General features: G+C 41.4%; 1 protein-coding gene across 2 annotated transcripts in view; it reads left to right on the plus strand.

The window, feature by feature from the left end:
* Positions 1 to 16,669, plus strand: part of peak1 (pseudopodium-enriched atypical kinase 1) — an 85,617-nt gene that overhangs the window by 28,572 nt on the left and 40,376 nt on the right. For both annotated transcript variants that reach the window (XM_026918867.3, XM_026918869.3), the window contains exon 2: positions 5,976 to 6,039. The gene's annotated coding sequence lies outside the window, so the exon portion shown is untranslated. The remainder of the gene's footprint in view (positions 1 to 5,975; positions 6,040 to 16,669) is intronic.

Genomic DNA, 16,669 nt, shown 5'->3' on the forward strand with positions numbered 1-16,669 from the left:
AGAAGCATTGTTTGCAACTGGAGAGCCTTCAAGACAGTTGCCAGTCTTCCCAGGAGTGGGCGTCCCAGCAAATTCAGTCCAAGGACAGCCCATTAAAATTTACGCATGTAAAAGTTAAGCAATCAAGTAGCACTTGCAAAAGTGCTTCTTGTGTATTTGTGTATTTATGTTGTCAATTATGAAGATGTGAGCGAATTCTCTACACAGAAAAACACTTCCTAATGTAAAAGCATAATTATGGAAGCTTATTAGCTAACCTGTCGACGTTTCAGTTCCTGGTGGCATTTGAGATGCTTGCTGGCCGAGTACTTTAGGCAAGTTGCAGATGTTGCTTATTTTGCAGTGAAGGGATTTATCACAACTTTTGCACAGTGATTTCGTTGTTTGTTGGCTGTTCACGTTTTATCTTTATCTCTTTTTTCATTTTCTCTCCCTCTCTCTCTCACACACGCACACGCACATCAATTAGGCTTGGGCGATATAACAATACTGCAATGCCATGATATCCAGTGACGATTATCACCGAATATGTTGCATTACCAGACCTGCAAAAAAGGCTCTTTTTTTGGCCAAAGGTAAAAAAGGATGAAGAATTGGACCCAGTAAGATGAAATAGGTCTGCAGCAAAGTGTCAAATCTAAGACTTTACAAATAATGTTAATGGTGATGATACTTAGAAAGTGATTGAGTATGCGGTTTTTCTTTTGCTTGTTTTTGACTGGCACTCTCTGCTCAGCACTGAGCTGCGTCAAGAGTCAAAATGTCGGCTCCGTGAACATTAGACGACTGTTTTGTAAAAGGATTCTATCTGTTATGTTTTAAAAACTGTATGCTGCGCATTACTGCAGAATCACTTAAAGGTCCACCATCCAGCTGTATTTTTGCAGTTGCCACATTTCCCATCGTGATATTTTAAATGAAAAAACAAACAAGCCTAATGCAAAATGATACAGTTGTGTGCTTCCAACTTTGTGGCAACAGTTTGGGGAAGAACCATGTATGCATGTGATGGTGAGGTGTGCACAAACTTTTGGCCATGTAGTGCATTTGTTGCAGTCATTCCCGTGTATAAGCCACGTTTAAGCCGAACACTAGTGATTAATTCACACGAATAATCAACCATTAAAAAATATTCAGGTTTTGCAGCTTGAACCTAAAGTAGAAGGTGTTCTGTCCGTGTTTTTGTCCTTACTTCCACTCTTTTTTACCTCGTTTCAGTTCCAGTCATGGTCGTGTGTGGGTGTTGTTTCACACCTCAGGCCTTTCTGTCTCTATGGACAATGATGAGGCAACATGGAATGTAGATGATGTAGACACACGGGAAGATTCTAGCATGCACTATTTCCTGTAAACACATTAGCCTTACTGATAGAAGGAACCACTTAAGACTGTGTCTGTGTGTGTGTGTGTGTGTGTGTGTGTGTGTGTGTGCGTGTGTGCACACGTGTGTGTATGTGTGTGAGCGCCAGACCAGAGTGCTAATGTAAGGATATTGAGAGACTGAATGGTAGCTAAAGGGTCTGTCTGTCTCTTGGTTTCTCTCTCTCTCTCTCTCTCTCTCTCTCTCTCTCAGATTAGATGATGCTTTAGAGCAGTCCTACCATTAGGCTATTTATCATTCTCTCTCGGATCGCTGCTGATGAGAGCTAATCTCTCTCTCTCTCTCTTTCTCTGTGTGTGTGTGTATGTGTGTGTGCACATGCATGGGTGTAAAGAATCAAATTCCATACACAGTTTTCCCCCCACAGTGAATCTCACAGAGAAATCCTATGGAAGGTTATGAGAGATTATTCTTCAGTGCACTTAGAACTGAGTGGCTTCTCATCTGTCCACGTGGAGATTGGACATGCGTGTGAGTGCTTATGTATGTGTTTTCGAGCCGTATGCTAATGGCAACAATATGTTCTGTGCTCTCATAAATTTTGTAGTGTAGCTACTCTTCCCATCAGCTTCAGCCCATCTGTTTGTCCAAAGATTTCTAATGCTTGCTAATCAAGAGTGTGAGGACGGTACACACATGACCGTTAAATCTGAGCAGCTTCTTAAGCATCCTGTCTTCTTTACGATTTTGCCTGGAGGAAGGAAACATTATTATTTCTTTCGCTCTCTTGGTTTCAGTGGTGCTTGTTTTTATCCGAACTATCCATGCATACTTCTCTTTCTGGTTAGAGCCCATTTCCTAGCAACCACCAAAAAGATCCTGTGCAAAATGAAATGTGCAGCTCCTCTCGAGGGCAGATCTGATGTGTGTGTGTGTGTGTGTGTGTGTGTGTGTGTGTGTGTGTGTGTGTGTGTGTGTGTGCATATGGTTAGGGAGGAAAGACAGGGAGATGATGTAGGTGGTGAGTTGTAGGATTGTGAAAAGTGTGACGAATGATTGGTGTTCTGACATTTAAACACATATGTCTCAATCAGACTTTTTTGTGATCAGCATGACCAGAAACGAGAGACAGAGAGAAAAGAAGAGACATTTAGTTTATTGAAGAACGATGAGTGTTTCCTTTTAGTCACCCAAAGCACTCCAAGCGATCATTTTTAAACCAGAAGAACGAATTTTGTGATAACTAGTGTGTCTAATTTTGACTAATATGTAAACTCTGTGTAATTTTTGATGTATGATTTTCGAATGCAGTTCGTTTGTGTCCATCAGTGTGTGTGTGTGTGTGTGTGTGTGTGTGTGTACAGTATGTGAGCATCGATGCCTTTGCTCATTTAATTGAACCAAACCACTGGAAATAATACTAAACCTATAAATACTGCAGCAGGTTTACAATTGAAGCAGTGAATCACTTCCTTTCCCATTGCATTCTGTTTGCTATGTAATAAATCTGCTCTGCTCTGCACTGCAAGAGGGAAAGAGGGGGGAGAAGAGAGATGGAATGAAGAAGTAGGAATATGGCGAGAAAGATAAGGTGGGTTATGTAATTCTCACAAGCGAAAGCCATCGCTGAAAGATTTGGTGTGCGAGTGCGTGCGCCGCTCTCATTCTCGTCCAGACCTGCACGAAAAGCAGCCTTTATAAATCATTCACTGAAGGAGTTTATTCCGGGAAGAGTGAGAGCAAGTCAAATTAACAAACCCCTGAGAACGAGTTAGAAATTGCACAACTCATCTGTTCAGCTCTGAGGCAGCCACTGAATAAGAGAACATCATGAGAGTACTCTTAAATTCCACGGTCTGCTGAAGTTATGTGCACTCTCTCAGGTTGTCATAAATAAATGAGATTTATACGATGCTAATAGGCTGGTAGGCAAAATGGCTACGTCAGAAACCTCATTTAGAGCTCTAATCACCTGCAAATTGTCTCCTCTGCACTCTCAGTGTGTTTGCACCATCTTTCTTCTTCTAGACTGTGAATTTGAAGTGAATTATCAGAATGAATTGCACAGAAAAACACGGCTGCTTTAATTTTTGTTTATGCCGTCTCAGTGGCTTTGTGCTTCTTCTGTTTCATTAATCATTTTACGGCGAGTGAAGCTAAGCTCATCATATAATGATCGTTTTTTCATTCAAGACACAACGTTAGAATTACTCGATTAAGGAGCTTGCTTCGGAGAGACTTGGATCCCGTGAGGCCCAACACCAAAAAAAAGTCGCAGGAGATGGCCATACAGGCAACGTTCATTAACACCGGGGCGTAGTGGGTGCTCGCGTGGCACTGCGTAACATACTTACTGCTGTTATTCATTCATCTTTAGTAACTGCATTATCTCGATTAGTGTCGCTGTGGTTTAAATGACTAATTTGTTTATATTTTGGGAAACAGAAGCAACTAAATTCAGCTACCATTTCGGAATTCCTTTGGGAGTCGGCAGGAGTCTGTAAGTGGTCTGTAAGTGTTGGAGAGTGGCTCTTTGGTCTGTAGCTGTTAGAGCGACTCGGTCTGTAGCTGTTAGAAGGGCTCGGTCTTGTAGCTGTTAGAGCGGCTCAGTCTGTAGCTGTTAGAAGGGCTCGGTCTTGTAGCTGTTAGAGCGACTCGGTCTGTAGCTGTTAGAAGGGCTCGGTCTTGTAGCTGTTAGAGCGGCTCAGTCTGTAGCTGTTAGAAGGGCTCGGTCTTGTAGCTGTTAGAGCGGCTCAGTCTGTAGCTGTTAGAGCAGCTCGGTCTGTAGCTGTTAGAGCGACTCGGTCTGTAGCTGTTAGAGAAGCTCGATTTGTAGCTGTTAGAGCAACTCGGTCTGAGGCTGTTAGTGTTCGGCTCGGTCTGAGGCTGTTAGAGAGCGGCTCAGTCTGTAGCTGTTAGAGAGCGGCTCAGTCTGAGGCTGTTAGTAGGCAGCTCGGTCTGTGACTGTTAGAGCGGCTCGGTCTGTAGCTGTAGCGGCTCGGTCTGTAGCTGTTAGAGCGGCTCGGTCTGTAGCTGTTAGTGCTGCTGGACTGTAGCTGTTAGAGCGGCTCGGGCTGTAGCTGTTAGAGCGGCTCGGTCTGTAGCTGTTAGTGGGCATCTCGGTCTGAAGCTGTTAGTGGGCGGCTCGGTCTGTAGCTGCTATAGCGGCTCAGTCTGTAGCTGTTAGTGCTGCTCGGTCTGTAGCTGTTAGAGCGGCTCGGTCTGTAGCTGTTAGTGCTGCTCGGTCTGTAGCTGTTAGAGCATCTCGGTCTGTAGCTGTTAGAGCGGCTCGTCTGTAGCTGTTAGTGCTGTTCGGTCTGTAGCTGTTAGAGCGGCTCGGTCTGTAGCTGTTAGAGCGGCTCGTCTGTAGCTGTTAGAGCGGCTCGGTCTATAGCTGTTAGTGGGTGGCTCGGTCTGTAGCTGTTAGAGCATCTCGGTCTGTAGCTGTTAGAGCGGCTCGGTCTGTAGCTGTTAGAGCAGCTCGGTCTATAGCTGTTAGTGGGTGGCTCGGTCTGTAGCTGTTAGAGCATCTCGGTCTGTAGCTGTTAGAGCGGCTCGGTCTGTAGCTGTTAGAGCGGCTCGGTCTATAGCTGTTAGTGGGTGGCTCGGTCTGTAGCTGTTAGAGCATCTCGGTCTGTAGCTGGTAGAGTGGCTCGGTCTGTAGCTGTGGCTTGTCTAGAGGCTGTGACAGACTGGACGTTTTAACACTGCATGCTTGTGTGAACCAGGCAGAGTTGCTATTCCAAAACTGGTGGAACAGTTAAGACAGTGAAACAGGGATTGGTTCAATTTCTGGGAAATTAGTGAAGATGAAAGCATTTCTGAGTGTGTGTGTGTGTGTGTGTTTGTATGTGTGTTTGAGGTTGCCGTAGTAACTAGGTCGGTGGTTTAGAGCACAGTTTATATTAGCTGCTTACCAGCACCATTAAAACATCTCTCAGACACACACACACACACACACACACACACACCCACCCTACGGAGCACAGGCTCTATTGGTCAAAACTTGTATTTACAGAAATGTTATGATGTCAGTACTGCAACATATTAGATACATCATGATGCACTTTTCTGAGGTTTTGTAAAAATATTGTTGCTACTTTTTAATTGGTACTTTTCCATAAGAGTGCATATTGTGAGGAATGCAGCAGGCAGATGGTTCCATTGAGGGCGAGGGTGAGAGAGATCCCCATTAGTGCTCTCCAACAGGCACAGACTCTAATGAAGGCTTCTGCACTAAGCACTTCATTAACAGTGTCAGCCAGCGTGTTGTATCAGTGTGAATATTACCGTTCTGTCTCCGTTCCCCAAATCCTTCAAATGTGTGCCATCTCCTCTCGTCTCCTCCAGTTGATGCAGATTTTTGTTGTTGTTGTTGTCACATTTTCACAGAAAGTGCATATATATATATAATAGCATGTTTATGATGGAGAAGCTGTGACCAGGTCCTCTTTTATATTTAAACCCCGAAGCAGAGCTTTGCTAATAAATGCTGTCTACTACTGAGTGGTAAATCAGACACTTTTCTGGCATCATTACACAGACGGAGGACATTTTTTTGTGCCTCCTAAAAGCATTAAGCAGAATGTATTAGCTTTCTGATGGATCTTTAGCACTATGTGGATGCATTAAGGCTTTTCTCTTCTTCCTGCAGATCTCCAAGCTGTGCTGAAAGGGAACACGCTGTGCACAACTGGAAGAAGTGCAGTTTACTTTGCGTGAGTAGAAATGACCCAAAACCTCACCAATCATATGTGATGTTGACAAAAGTTCATGAAGGGTGATTAGGTTTCTTGTATGGTGATACACACACACACACACACACACACACACACACACACACAAAGTTGCATAAGTTATGCAACATAAGGGATCGAAGGTGTGTGAGAGAGAGAGAGAGAGAGAGAGAGAGAGAGGGATATAGAGATGTCTTTCATAGTAATTCTTCTGTGTGTGTGTGTGTGTGTGTGTGTGTGTGATTACATGCTGTTGCTGTCTGAATAAGGCATGCTTCCATCTAAAGGTTTAAAAGGGAATTTCTAAAATGTGAATTCTCCTGTAAGCTCTGATTTGTGCGAATATTTTGCGAAACAGTCACACAGACCAAGATGACGCACTCACAAGAGAGCCAGCCACACACAGGCTTGGAGAAAGTGGTCACGATTTATTTGAAGCATCTGCTTTCGACAACCTTTACTGCACTCTGATTCTATCTGTTCTATGCAGCCGAAGAGTAACAACAGCATTATTGTGATATTTTGTGTTTTTATTCCTGGCGCATGAATGAACCCACACTTTATATTCTGTTGGATGCCCTGTTTAGAGGGCGATACCATTTCATTTCTATACCAGTCCAAAAATAGGATGGTCTCAATATCAGAATGTTGACATTGTTAGCAATAACACTTTTGTAGTATAGCGATACCATAACAATATTTTTGCCGAGAGGGTGAGTAAATAAAAGCTAGATGTCCATTGGCGCCATTGAATCAGATTGTTAAAGGTCCGTATTCCACTTTTCATGTGGCCAAATGTTCTGTTTATTTTTGCTCCGCTAGAGGAAATTCCTGAAGAAGCCACACCCACTTTCTAGCATGTCGGCTAGCTGCATAGCTAGCACACATCAATTTATACATCTTCATCTGACAAGGTTTCATATTTTAAGCCAGAAGTTATATTCCTGAAAAGTAGCATTTGCCATGTCCACTGATGATGTCGCTAACACTACTGTAGTAAACGTTTCGAACTAGGAAGTGGAATTTTACGTGGCGAACACAGCGTGTCCCACTGCGGTTAGGAAATGTAGGCACTCCTGTAAAAGGAGGATGATCGTCAGCCTGATGCCTAGCCGTGTTGTTTGTGTTGGCAGTTTTGCTTTTTGCATACTGGTTTCGTTGTGTTCGTCTGCTGCCTGTGTTTATCAGCAGCGTAAGAAAGAGCGTGATCAAAACTCCATCACTGAGCCCAACATACACAATGTAACACAATGTGAGCATAGTGATGGACTATGTAAATACAGTATTGAAACTATTTATGTATGTAGTACTGAAAATCAAATTTTGGATACCTCTTGCAGCTGAAGCGTAACGTGGAGTATCCAGAGCTCTCCTGAAATACCACAGTGCGCTGCAACAGTGTAGAAATAATATGGCTTAGGACAGAGTTGGGCAACGTTTTTCACTCAAAGTACAAAGGATTTAAATACTGGGTTGGGAATCATATAATATAATGTATTTTCCTTTTACAAATTTTCCATTATACACTTTATGGCCAAAAGTTTGTGGACACCTGACCATCACACTCATGTGGTTCTTCCCCAAACTGTTGCCACAAAGTCAGAAGCACACAATTGTGTAGAATGTCTTTGTATGTTGTATCATTATAATTTCCCTTCACTGGAACTAAGAGGTCCAAACCTGTTCCAGCATGACAATGCCCCTGTGCACAAAGCGAGCTCCATGAAGACATGGTGTGTGAAGGTTGGAGTGGAAGAACTCGAGTGTCCTGCACAGAGCCCTGACCTCAACCCCACTGAACACCTTTGGGATGAACTGGAACACCGACTGAACCCCAGACCTCCTCGACATCCCAACATCAGCGCCTGACCTCACTAATGCTCTTGTAGCTGAATGAACACAAATCCCCACAGCCACGCTCCAACATCTAGTGGAAAGCCTTCCCAGAAGAGTGGAGCTTATTATAACAGGAAACAGGGACTAAATCTGGAATGTGATATTCAACAAGCACATATGGGTGTGATGGTGATGGTGTCCACAAAATTCTGGCCCTAGAGTCTATAAGAATTGCATTATGCCAACAAACATGTGCTCATTACCATGATGTGACTTTCAGTACACTCTCTGCCAGCCAGAGCTAGAGACATTTGCTTTTTCACTGATACTGGTTTTTAACTAAAAACCACACTCATGCCATATGCAGCATGACACAAAAATAAAATTAGAACAGTACGCATAGTGCACACAGCAGCTAAAGGTCACATTAACATTGAAGCATATAATGCTTTCTGAGTATGGGCTTAAATCCGGCTGAATAAAACCAGCTGGCAGCCGATAGCTTGCCAACGTGTGGTCTGGGAGACTTAGGAGGAAGTAAGTGAGCGCGTAACAATGTCAGCAGTACGTCTCTCGGAGAGCACAGCAGACCCAGGGTACAGCTCTCTCACCACTTTCTGCTTGAGTTTTTCTCATGACCTTCAGCTCAGTGAGAGAGGGAGAGAGATCACACAAGTGTACAGCGGGGCTCAGGCGTACCGCATTAGTCACTATCCCTCTGGTTTGTCCCCAAACGCTCCCCCACCCACATAACAGAGCAAGCTGAAAGTCTAACTTTATAACTCTTTGACATACGGATGAGTTGAAGCTGAACTGTCAGACTGTGTGTGTGTGTGTGTGTGTGTGTGTGTGTGTGTGTGTTCGTGTGTGTGTGCACGCTCTTTGTGTAGGCTGCAGCTTTGCTCAGTCGTATGAATCTCATCCAGTCAGCTGGAGCTGAACCTCTCATCATCATGGCTCTTATGATCTCCTGCATGCCACATACTCTCGAACACACACACACACACACACACACACACGCACACACTCTTGGGAGACAGAAGAGACAGGGGAGGAGAGAGAGGATGCTAATGAATATCACAGGAATCTGTCAGATGCTCTGCTGCTGCACAAAGATCCCTGGGTATAGGAGACTGCACACACACACACACACACACACACACACACACACACACACACAATAGAAAAAGGCTTTGAGCTCAGCAGAGTGAAGGGTGTCTTGTTATCCAATGCTTTAGAGGGTCTTCTCTCTAAAGTTTGCTCTTGCTGCTCTACATTTCCACATGTCATTATCATCTCTGCAGAAAATGTGATGGTGCGCTTGATTATTAGCGAAGAACTGAAGCAGCTTCACACTTTTCTGTGGCATGTGTTCTGCAGAATAGATGACAATACAGTGTTTGCCATGGACCTGAAACATACCTAGTGGAGTAAATTACTTCATTCTCTCATGTATAGTGACTGATTAACTGGAGAAACATTTGCAAAAGCTCCTATTGCTAACGGCTTGTTGCTGTTCATCGTCTCCTAACAAACAACAACTGTTGAAGACTCCTTTCATCAGCAAAAGAAAAGTGTCGTTCCTGCACTCTTCCTAGATATCAGATTTCCAATTTACACAGGAAATATGAGCTCCTGTCACAATTTGTACAGAATTAAGTTTATGGAATGTGTATAAATCCTAGATATTATTGATATCCAGATTATAATGATATTCATACACAGTTTGTGTAGTATAAATAGTTTTTTTTTTTTTCCATAGCTCTACCACCTGCAGCAGGACTCCAAAAACCTGTTAGAGCATTTAACAATGTTTATACCACAGTGTTGGCGAATTCTCCAATCTGATTGGTCAGAAGGTTTTCATTAGCTCGGACAGTAGTATCAGCTGGAGCATGAGCATGAACATGAACATCCAGCTGTCACATTCATCACAGCCTGCACTCTTGTAAAATTTTGAATCCTTAAGAGTTCTTTGGTTGTCCCTCTGAGGAAACTCTTAAAGGTTTTGTGTAGAATCCTACAACAGAGTGCTTTCCTATCCTAGTAGAATCCTTTTTTTGGAAGTTAAGAATCGTTAGGAATTCAATAAACCCTTAAAGAACCCTGAAGAACCCTTTTTTCTAAGTGTGTACTTTGTAGCTTATTACAGGTATTACAGGTTTCATGTGTGTATATATATGTATATATATATATATATATATATATATATATATATATATATATATATATATATATATATATATATATATATATATATGTGTGTGTATATATGTGTGTATATATATGTGTGTGTGTATATGTATATATATATATATATATATATATATATATATATATATATATATATATATATATATATATATAAAGGTAATTTCTAAACCGAATAGGAAATTAGCATTGCCTAGGATCATCATTGAAACAGATGAGAACGTCCAGTTCCCTCAGACGACTAGAGCGCAGACATGGTGGTTGGTAAAATATAATTTGGTTTTGTTTGCTCCTGCATTTGCAAGTTGTTCCGTATGCACTGATTATATTCAGATTTTCATATGCTTTCAAAGGTTTTTGATATGTTTATGCAAATTGGGATCATTCTTGCATTTGGAAGCTGGAAGGATTACCCAGAAAACGTGTTCCCAGCAAAGGCTCCAGATCCAACACAACCTTAAAAAAGCTTAACGGTACCTGTGGTTTAGGCAGCACTACCTCTTTCTTAATCTGTATTAATTTCCTGTTACGTTAGATGCATACTGACTCTTCAGCTTCGCAGCAGGTCTGTACTAGGTTAATTCTCATCAACCACCAGCTGACAGTTTTTGGAGTCGCCAAGAAGTTAATGTTCGAGCATTCTGTAGTAACATTACATGATAATGCTTTACGTTAAATTTGCTTTAGCTGACATTCTGTAACCCAGTTAACATGGACAAGGCATGTACTTCTGCATGTAATACACAATAAGTAACAAAGTAGCTAATGGTTGTATTAATGTACAAATTTAAAATAATAACCCAAATGATTAACTCGCATTAACCAATCCCAAAATGAGCAGTATGAAGCTTTAATAAACGTTTGTATTTATTAACAGGCAAAATTCAGTGACTGAAAGACACGTTTTCTTTACCGTAGAGTTCTGTAACTAATCAACATTTAGAAACAAGCTGTAGTTTAATTTTTGCTAATTTATGCAGACTTATTTTTAGTCATGGAATAAATAAACTATTTCTGGATATTTCATTAACATTTAAACAAACATCAATTAAAACATGTTAATTCTCTTTGGTAAGATTACTTATTGTTCATTAATGCTGAAGTTCTTGGTTTGTTAACGTGAATTAATGTTTCATGTTAGGTAAGGGAGCCTTAATGCAAAGTGCTACCCATTAAATCTCCACAGAGAGCAAGAGAAAACCGGTTGAATCATTAATGAGCCTTTATTGGAAAGCTGTCACTCAGTAATGCTGCATTATGGATTTAGGATTTATGCTTCCTATAATAGGCGGATGTGGTGGTGGGGGGAATGTTCAAGTGTCTGGGATCTTCGGTGTTTGACCTTGTAGTTGTAACCGTTATCTTAAATAATCATTTTTAACAACATTCTCAGCCACAGTTATTAAAACATACTAATTTCTGAGTCTGTATTTTTAGAGATATATATTATTATAAACAATGCTGTTAGCAGAGAACCGCGATATGCACGCTCTCATTCAGAAATAGAGAAAACGCACAGCATTGTAGCTACATGATGATGTGATCGGCTCAAGTATTGGTTAGATTTCGCTCGCTCGCAGCATCACAAACAATGCAAAACCTTCTCTTTAGGTTTATTTATCGAATGAAAAACATGCTAGTTGTTGAATCAGTATTTTTCAATGTTGGAATGGTTTGGCATTTTTAGTTGGTTTGTCTTTTGTGAAGTGAAGTGACTCGTGGCCAAGTATGGTGACCCTTACTCAGAATTTGTGCTCTGCATTTAACCCATCCAAGTGCACCAAATGTTTTTAGCTGTAAACCACGCCCATGTCGAGTGCAGCAAGTGACGTCGAATCAACATGGCTGCTCACAGCATGAGCACACCAGTGCATCTTACCTTTAAATGAGTTTTACTGTATATAAAAGTACTAGCTTCGGATCAATCAACATACAGACACATTCACTTGTTAAATCTATAACACTGACTAAACATCACTGTACGTACCCTATACATCACTCATTAAAGTTAGCTGGCTAGTTTGTTGCTAACAAAAGACGAACATGGAGAACCGTGGCAGTTTTCCTCCACTTTGTAGCTCGAAAGCACAGAGACCAAAAATGACGTAATTCCGAGCGCCGACGTTCCGCTTCCGAGGCAAGCCTGAGCGCTCCGTAAACTGCCTGATGCTCGAGTCTGATGCTTGATGATTCATTTTGAAAATGTCACTATGATGAAGTTCATTCATTTAGGTTCTTAGATGTCCCGTTTTTATGTCCTGTGACTGACTGTCTAAACGAGTCCCACAATTCCGCTTTCATCCTAGAGAACAGTCTCCAGTAAGGAGCTCGTCTCTCTCTGTCAGTAGCCCGGGGAGTGCAGCTCGACTCGCGCCTTTGATCTTTGCATCACTCAGCTCTTTTCTCTTATCCAGATGCCAGATGGCTCTGCTGTCAGGACCTAATTCGGGCCTGGAGGAATAAAGTGTGTGTGAATGTGTGGTAGCAAAAGCAAAAGAGAGCATATAGATCTATGGTTTCTTAGTTCTCAGTGGTAGCTGCCAGGACAAGAGGGGCATCCACACACCCATTGGCTACTTTTCATTGCCTCAAAAACTGAGGAGTTTTTGTCCCGATTTATTCTCGCTTGTGCTGGGACACATTTTGACTGCGCTAGCAGTGATCCTTCTCTTCTTTCATAATCTGAAAAGCAAGAGACAAAGGACAATTTCAAAGCTAAGTGCATAAATAATGCAAGAGACGATCGGAATGAAAATCATTTCCATCCATGAATAATACAGATAAATTTCAAAATACAAAATGTAAAGACAAGACATCACGATTGTATTAAAAATACCTGCAGACATGATCCTACCTCCTGGGGTGGGCAGGTCACATGATCTACCTCTGTCTATCACAGACCACCTTTTCAGAGCGTTATGATACTGTTGTACTGTTTCAATCCGTTGCATTTTCTAAAGATACAAACCAGCAAATACACCCGTTTCCAACTTGGCAAAATGAGTGTGTTCATGTCTTTCAATCCCAGGTGTAATTCATTAAGCTTGTAATGAAGGGCAGTTGCCTAAAATGGAGTGTAGCTGGTGTGAGTGGTGGAAGCATTATGCATTCGGGTTGTGCGAAGATTCTCATTCGTGCGATATCTTAAGAACAAATTAATGGTTAAGTGTTTGTAGGATTTATATGGAAGTATCATAACCAGCGGCCGAACTGATTAGATTTTGGAATTGATCCAAACAGAGTCAAGGTCACAGCAAGGTCAAATGTCTAAAATAGTTTTTCTTCAATAGCTTATTTTATGTTTGAAGTATATTTTAAGGGTATTTTTGGCACACAAATTAGTAACAAGAAGGACTAGATGTGGTGGTGGTGGAGGCGGAGGCGTCCCCGCCATCGCCGCTGGCATCGAGTTGGACTTGTTTCTTTTACGCTCAATAGTTGAATAGATCTGTTAGTCCCTGTAGATCTGGGCCTCCTCTTATCAACCAGAGAGTGCTGTCTACTGTTTTTCTTCCATAGGAACTTTTGCAGCAGCCTCCACAGTGAAATTTCAGACTGCCGCAGACGAAAGTGTGAAAATTCGTTCCCTGTTTACATATAATACATGTAGTGTTTTTGATTCACCATTGAACACAAAATCAAAGCAAATAAGAGGACGATGACATCATCTCAGGTCTGACAATGTAATGAAGTCTAGCAATATTTAAACGTAAACTATTAAAATGGACTTTGTGTTAAAATATAGCTAATTGTTTAATTATCAATCAGGATCAATCAGGATTAAAAGGAGGACAATGACATGATGCCAGAGGAGGAACAGAGAAATGAGGGATGCAGAGCAGAGTTTTCCAGGAAGAAGACTGAAGCTTTGACTGGTTTTATTTGGTTTACCTTTTTATTAACAGACTACCCCCTTTTTTTAAAGCTTTACTGAGAGCAAGCATCATTCTGGTAGCTTTGAGGCATTGTGGGTGGAAACATTTCCCTGGTTTGTGTGTTGTTAATCTTAATAAAGTCTATGACTTTGCATGTCATTTTGGGTGTGTTTATTCTTTCTGTTGATACATCGAGTGTATGCTTCCGGTAGGTTCCACCGCAGACCGTGTTTGACCCAGGAAAACCTGGTGTCTGAGCAGATTGACACCAGAGCTCTTTGTGTAACACGGGCAAACACTAGTTTATGATCAGCTAATAGCTAGTGTCATCACACTTTTTTTTATTATTATTAAAATACGCACACCCAGACAAACACAGCTGGCTGCCTGAGCCAGACATGCAAGAGTGTGTAGCTAAAACTGTGCTGCAGGACACTCTGAAGGACAGTCGCAGATGAAGACAGGACCAAAATAAGAGTCCAGGCTTCCTTGTTCTTCTTCTTTCACTCAACTAGCACATCTTAGACTCTCTAGACTTTGGTACATGAATGCACATGGTACATGATAATACTCGGGCTGTGTGTCCACACTCTAATTATTGGCTCAGTCCAGTTTGGTGCCTGTGCTAATCCCATTCCGCAGAAGTCCTTTACGGTGGAAGGAGATCTTACACTCTACTGCTTATCTCTCCCTACCACTCACAGCTTTCAGCCCGAACACACACACACACACACACACACACACACACACACACACACACTTGCTCGTGCTCTCACTTCCAAGCCGGCTTTACTGACATACACACCCTGCTTAAGACCTTCCTTATTAGTCTCCATGCTGAGGTGTTCACGCTCTCACCAGGCTTCTGAAGGAAAGAAGAAGCAGGAAATGATGACGCAGAGATCTCTGTGGAGACGTCGTCTTTGTTCAATCAGATATTAACATAACTAGTCATTGTTGTGATGCACAAGATGCACTCTTAGTTTAAGTGTACCGTAATTATCAATGCGAGATAAAAGGAAAGAGCAATCCGAGAGAGTCCGAGTCTCGTAGCCAGAGACGGGCAGCGAAAGCACGGGTGTAATTGCAGCTATTGTTCCCTTTGATGTTGTCGAGTCAAACTGTATAATGCAGCTGACACTGAGAACCTACAGTGATTTGAGAGGAATTAAATGGCACCCGTATTTCCCAAACGTCTGCCACTACATGTCTCAAAAAGTTCTGTGAAGATCTACATTTCCTTCTGGCCGAAGTGTGATCACAAGGTACACACGTGTTCATAAGTCTCTAATCTGACAGTGACATGAGAGTATATTAAAGCAAACAGGTAGAAATGACAACTTCGACAATTTCAGTTTTCACCTTTATGGACAGATTACATGCATAATGTGTCTTTTCCATAACTGCAGTAATAAAAAATATCATGGACGTTGGTCTGCCTTTTTGTTTAGTTTTCAGTCTCTCATTAGTGTGAGCATCAAAAGGCTTTTCTAAAATCGGGTCAACATTAGCAGCGTCTGCCATTTTGTATCAGAAAGCCAGCTAAGCTGCTAGCTGAAGAAGGGATTGACAGCTAGCTAGCCAGACTTCTAAACAACAAATTTCAGAAATGAATGCAAAAAGTCAACCCGAACTTTATACTTAGGGTTTGTTTACAATATTTACAAGTTAAACATACAGCAGCCTCCAAGCAATTCCAGCTGGCGCTGATATGTGAAAGTTTGAGATGTCAGTCATGATCGTTCCTGGTTTACTGATTGGCAATTGGTTATGAGGTTCCAGGTCTACCAATCATCATCAAAAGGAGCCATGTGTCCAGGCGGGACAAATGAAGAGCAAAACGTCCAATAAACATCAAATGTTTTTTCTCTGTGCGAAAATCATCCCCGCCTACACTCCATTCACTCCCGGTGAAGCCGTGCATCGGGCAGGACTCAGTGACACGTTAAAAGCCTGTCGTCCAGCGAGTGTTAATCTCTCATCCCATTAAAACAGCGACTACACAAACACCTAACACACTAATTGACACACATACATCAATAATTACTGTTGTATTGAGTTTAATGAGCAAACAGCATGATATTGCAGTATATAGTGATGTATTTGATCTTTTGATACATTAAAATATTGAATTCCACCAAGATTGATGAACAGTTTAGTAAACATTTCATTGCCACATTTTAATGAAATTTTAGAGGAAGCCTCGCTTCGTGCGTAGTCTTAAAGCAATCAGCCGTGACGTATACGCATGTCAGTTTAAATAATTATGATATACAAGTTCCTTAATAAAGCTTATAATCCACTTTAACTAAAGGGGGAACTTATTAACCATGCTGTATTTTTACAACCATTTTTCTTAAAATCAGGTTTTTTCAATATACAGAACTAAAAAGGTTGAGTTTGTGCGTGACCTGCATTCATTAAAATCTTTTATTCCTATCCCTAATTAGAAGGCTGTTACAGAGGAATTTCCCAGAGTGCATGGTATTTTCTTGGTTAAACAATAAAGAAATGAGATTCCAACCAAATTATCTCCAAAAGTCTTTCTCTTGAGTTTTTTAATTATAAGATCAAAAGATTAGATAGTTGGAAATAAGCTAATTTATGCAGATTTAATTAGACCGTGCTTTATGTGCATAAATAAATACACACTTTTGAAAAATATTTTAAAAATACTAATAAGAATATCA

This window comes from Pangasianodon hypophthalmus, chromosome 9 (genome assembly GCF_027358585.1).
Source record: "Pangasianodon hypophthalmus isolate fPanHyp1 chromosome 9, fPanHyp1.pri, whole genome shotgun sequence".
In the NCBI taxonomy this organism is placed as follows: domain Eukaryota; kingdom Metazoa; phylum Chordata; class Actinopteri; order Siluriformes; family Pangasiidae; genus Pangasianodon; species Pangasianodon hypophthalmus.